A 5,637-nucleotide genomic window follows, 5' to 3' on the forward strand; every position below is an offset into this window, starting at 1 on the left:
TCTCCCTCTCAGCTTTCCTACCGTCTGTCTCTCTCTCCTGTCTCCCTCTCAACTTTCCTACCGTCTGTCTCTCTCTCTCCTGTCTCCCTCTCAGCTTTCCTACCGTCTGTCTCTCTCTCCTGTCTCCCTCTCAACTTTCCTACCGTCTGTCTCTCTCTCCTGTCTCCCTCTCAACTTTCCTACCATCTGTCTCTCTCTCCTGTCTCCCTCTCAACTTTCCTACCGTCTGTCTCTCTCTCCTGTCTCCCTCTCAACTTTCCTACTGTCTGTCTGTCTGTCTGCCTCTCTCTCTCCTGTCTCCCTCTCAGCTTTCCTACCGTCTGTCTCTCTCTCCTGTCTCCCTCTCAGCTTTCCTACTGCCTGTCTCTCTCTCCTATGCTGTATCCCTCTCAACCTTCCTACGGTCTGTCGGTCTCTCCTCCACTGTCTCCCTCTCAGCTGTCCTGTGTGTGTGTGTGTGTGTGTGTGTGTGTGTGTGTGTGTGTGTGTGTGTGTGTGTGTGTGTGTGTGTGTGTGTGTGTGTGTGTGTGTGTGTGGGGGGGGGGGGGGGGGAGGGGAGGGGGTGGAGGAGGCTGCAGGAATTTTATTTTGCAGAATATATTTAAAACATCTTAAAATAGTGAAAATAGTCAATCCGTTGTGAGCTTATAGAGCGGCTGTTTTTACTACTTTAGTCTGACACTCTTGCATGATGAAGTAGGGCATTCATTTACGGACAAACATGACGTTTTCTGCCCGACGACAACAATATATATATACTGTATGAGATGCAACAACTCCTTTCTCAGCCAACATAATTAAATTCCTGCAGCCCCCACCCCCAACAACCACAAACACCTCACTCTCCCTCACACAGAGTAAATATCCACACTCACCGCCACGGAATGTAGCAAGCGGTTTCTATGGAGATGCTAGGGCTGCAGTGTATCTCCGGTGTTATTCTAACACAGCTTTAATAGAAACACACTCTTCTGTGCTTTTGTTATGCGTCAGACGCAGAAAAAAGTCATGACTGATGATCACACTTTAGTCAGTTTGTGTGTGATGAAAGAGGCTCTTTGTGCATGCATGCATGCCCAAAGATGGCTTAGCGGGTTACACCAACAACCCTGGACCCTCTGCCCCACCGTTTCCCAAACGCTGGGTCGGGGACCCATTCTTGGGCCGCGGTCAAGACCCACTTTTATGGGTGGCGAGTAATTATGCCTAATATTTTTAGTTTCCGACATTGTGTTTTTTTTATGTCAAAAACTATTTTCTTTTTTACTTTCATAAATAAAAATAAAAAAATCTGCAGCTAATCTATCTTAAATTACAAAAAATGTTTTATTAAGAGGTGAAAATAGCAGATCTACAAGCTCGATAGAGCGGCAATTTTGACTATTTGGGTGCAGGCCCCAAGCTAAAGGTTTGGGAACCACTGCTTTACTATACACTCAAATCCTCAGTGTAAATTTAACCCCAGTAGTCCACACGTGGAACCAAACGGACCCAAAATACGGGTCCATTTGGGACCCGTAACATTGAGGATTTTAGCTGTGTGTAGCCTACTAAAGACAAGGGGCGAAAGGCAACAAACTCGGAACGCTTCAACAAAACTAAAAAGAAAAAACCCCAAAACAACTTCAACTATTAAACAGAGAGTAAAGAACAGGCTCATGAAACAAAAAGCCACAAACGTGGGCAGATAAAAAGCCCTGCCAGTAGAGTGATAGACCGTAAACAGCATACTAGTGCAGGGTGGGCTGTTTTCAGATGCTTATCCTGTGCGTCAGTCCCATGCTAATTGGTGTGAGTTGCTTTCACTGGTGACAGACGGCCTCGTCCCTTTAACCCAGTAAGACCGGGATTCCGGGAACGCATCTGTCATTTTAAAAATAGCAGATATACAAGCCGCGCTATGAGCTTGTGGATCTGCTATTTTTGAAAATGTGTGAAAATGTGTGAAAATCTTTGAACATATTATTTTTTAACTCAAATACAAAATATTTTCAGATGGGGATCCGCGGCCAAATATTTTGAGCACCACTGATATTATAGCAACAAGTTTTTTTTAAACGTTAGGATTAATAACAGTGTTAATTTTGACAGCAAATTCTGATTTAGTCTTCTTAGTCTTTTGAATAACACACCATTTAGTCTTAGTCTAGTCTTAGTCGACTAAATATCAACATCTTAGTCTTTTAGTCTTAGTCTTTGTCAACAAAATGAACGCTGATTTTGAAGACATTTGTAGAATCCCCAGAAGCAAAGATTTTCTTCTGGGGATTTGCTTCTGGGGAACATTTACAATGTTCGCTTTAAAATATATATATTCAAAGATTTGCACAAATTTTCACGATAAAAAAAAATAGCAGATCTACAAGCTAATAGCGCAGCATTCGGAGCCGCGCTATTAGCTTGTATATCTGCTATTTTTTCAATAGCCAAAGAAATCTAATAATGACACAGATGCGTTCCCGGTCTTAATGGGTTAATTAAATGAAAACCAATGTTCCGCTTATAGAGGAAGTCCTGCAACACCAAGTGAAGAGTACACACGCACACACACAAACACACACACACACACACACACACAAACACACACACACAGACAGACAGACACACACACACTCAATGACTCCCACGTGCAATGTAAAGATCACCGCAAGTGTGAAACCGGTGGGACCTTATTTATTTGGAATGTCGGGCCCCATGACAACTTTACAATTACAGCTGTACAGTTTTAAGGCATTTAGCAGACACTTTGTAGTGACTTACAGAAAAGCATGATCAGAGCGAACGGCATGAAACGATTTAGTGCAACATTATTGCCATTTGTGTGAACAAGCACACAGTAGCCTATAGGCTATCTGTCTATCTAAATAACATATGTGAACAAGTATCCAACTGCATAGTATAAATGAAAAAGGAGATGAGAACAAGGAAAGAGGAGTGCAAGGAATTGATGTGGAGTCTGAAGAGGAGTGTCCCTTTCTTTTTTTTGTTTTAAAGATTTACTTTGGGGCTTTTATGTCTTTATTGACCTGACAGTAGGCTGACGGGAAATGGGGAGAGATATGGGGAGTGACATGCAGCAAAGGCCATAAGGTTCGGGACTCAATCGCCTGGACCTCTACGGCAGTGGTCCAGGCCAGTCTGCCCATTTCTACCCGCCCCCCCTGCCCCGCCAGCACACGCACGCACAGGTCACGATGAGGTTCTGGAGGTGTAGGACTCAGGTGCTAAACGATCACGCACAGAACAGGATAGTGAATATGTAAGAGGTTTTACTCTCAAAAACCCCACACTGGGAAATCACAAGGAATCAAGGACTTAGGAATACCAATGAAAATATCGATGGAAAAAACATGGGACAAGAACTAACAACATCAAATACGACAACTAATCGAAAGGGGCCTCATACACAGGGGCATACATATAGACAAGGACTAACTAGACACAGGTGAACTCAACAGACAATCAACATTGGGATAGGCTAGGGGACTAAGAGACACAGGTGGAAACACTGGGAATCACAGAGGACTGGTTAGACAAGACCGGTACGGATAACTAAGCAGACAGGAAACTATTGGAACGATACTACATAATAAGACACAGAACACCAAGGCAACAAACTACACAGAACTAGTGACCAAAACAGAACATGAATACATAGTAAAAGTCCAAAAGTAATTAAACACAGACAAAGTCCAAGGGCTGAGGAACACACACACGCACACCCCTGCCCCCTCTACAACAATGGACCACTAAAGTGTGTCATAATTTTTTTGTCACCCAAATAAGGAGTCCAGGGGTACAAAACAGATTGCCATTATTCGTGCATGTCCTAATATTGACTATTGTACTTTCAAGGACACACAGTAAAGAGGGATAGGGTCACACGGATGGAGGCTGCTCGGAAAGCCCTGAATTGACGTCAACACTGCATGCGTCTTCAAAGCCTGTGACGGCTCTCAGGGATTCCCAGGGCGCCCGGAATCTTTCTAACGTTTGACCCATGTTTGTTTGACCCACATAAAGTGCAATGGATTCTAGTGGAGTAGCTGTACGTGGCTCATCAATGAGAAGGCTAACCATACTAAAACATTGAAATTAACTTTCCTGGTTTAGGAAATAGATAAAAGAAATTTGCATTAATAACCCTTTATAAATCCCCTAATACATAGGTTTGCATGGGTGGAAAAGAGAGGGAAATGAAAAAATGTGAATACATAATGCATTTTAATTTGGTCCGATCTGTATGTTAATAAAACATGAATTAGACAATTGGGGTGGGTGTATTTTATCTCCCTGCTCTTCTAGACATTTAGATCGTTTCAAAGGTCATGTCTCACCTACAGGACTTTTGACCTCATGGTCAAGATTCAATTTATCCCCTGAACAAGCAGGCAGGCTCTATTAGCTCAATGGTAAAAATGTCTGCAATTGTGCAGGAAACCGGCGTTCAAATCCGGGGGAGAAGAGGAAAGTTACATAGTGCTGCTTTAAGCCATAGGGGGGGGGGGGCACAGCCTGAGGCTAGGGCTATTTGGAAGCCCTTGGCATGGAAAGGTTTGGGAACCCCTGTCCTAACACAGCGCACAGAGGAATTTATATCAGGAGGCCCCTGACTAAAATCGTTTAAATATCTTTAGTGAAGTGCCCGCTGTCAAATAAAAGCACACGAAATTGCAAAAAGGTGCACAGCGAGCGCACTGCAAGAAAGCAAGCAATCATGCGTCACATCTAAAACGCTTATGAGAGCTTACACAGCAAAAATAAATCCCCGCTAATTTAACTCTGAGAGCTTACAAATGGACCCAAATCACCTTTAATGCTCTGAGAGTTAACCACCTAAGCCCTATAAAACAAAACAAAAAAAGACTGCAGAACTAGCTAGCTCACAATGTAAGTGTACTCTGAATCTTTTTTCTTTTACGTTTTGGAAATTCTTCTGCAAAAATTAGGGATGCCAGCCAGGGTGACAGTGGTGAAATTAGCACTGAGGATTTTACTGTGTGGAGAATGGAGATTAGGAATAGATCAGCGCAATGTAAGGAGTTGGGGTGGGAGGGTAGTGGTGGACAGGTACGACGACGGTAAGAGTTTGTGAGAGAAATAAGCAACCAGGTCTAGGAAAACAAGCCCAAAAGAAGAGACTAGGCCACATGAGCACTTTAAACCTACTGTATATATATATATATACTGTATACATCGGCTATTTGAAACTAGCCAATCTACAAGCTATATAATATACATATATTTGAGAACCTCTGGTTTTTAAATAATAATTACAAAATAAGCAACTACACTTTACAAGTGACTTACAGAAAAGCCCAAAGTCGCTGATAATAAGCGGACATGGCAAACCTGACTCAACCCCAGTACTTGAGTCAAAGTATAGATTTGAAATAGGAAGTGATTCATAATATAATTTCCCTCCTAGAAATGTAGTGAAGTCAAATATTTATCTTTGGAATGTAGTGGAGTGAAAGTCATGAAAGTCAAGTATCCAAAAATACAAATACTCAAGGAAAGTACGAGCTACATAACTACTCAAGTAAACAAATGTACTGTGTTACTGACCACCAACGGCTGGGGGGTGACATTTATTTGGTGCTGTGTGCGTGTGCGTGTGTGTGTGTGTGTGTGTGT

Source organism: Gymnoscopelus braueri (assembly GCF_963280865.1).
Source record: "Gymnoscopelus braueri genome assembly, chromosome: 24".
Lineage (NCBI taxonomy): Eukaryota > Metazoa > Chordata > Actinopteri > Myctophiformes > Myctophidae > Gymnoscopelus > Gymnoscopelus braueri.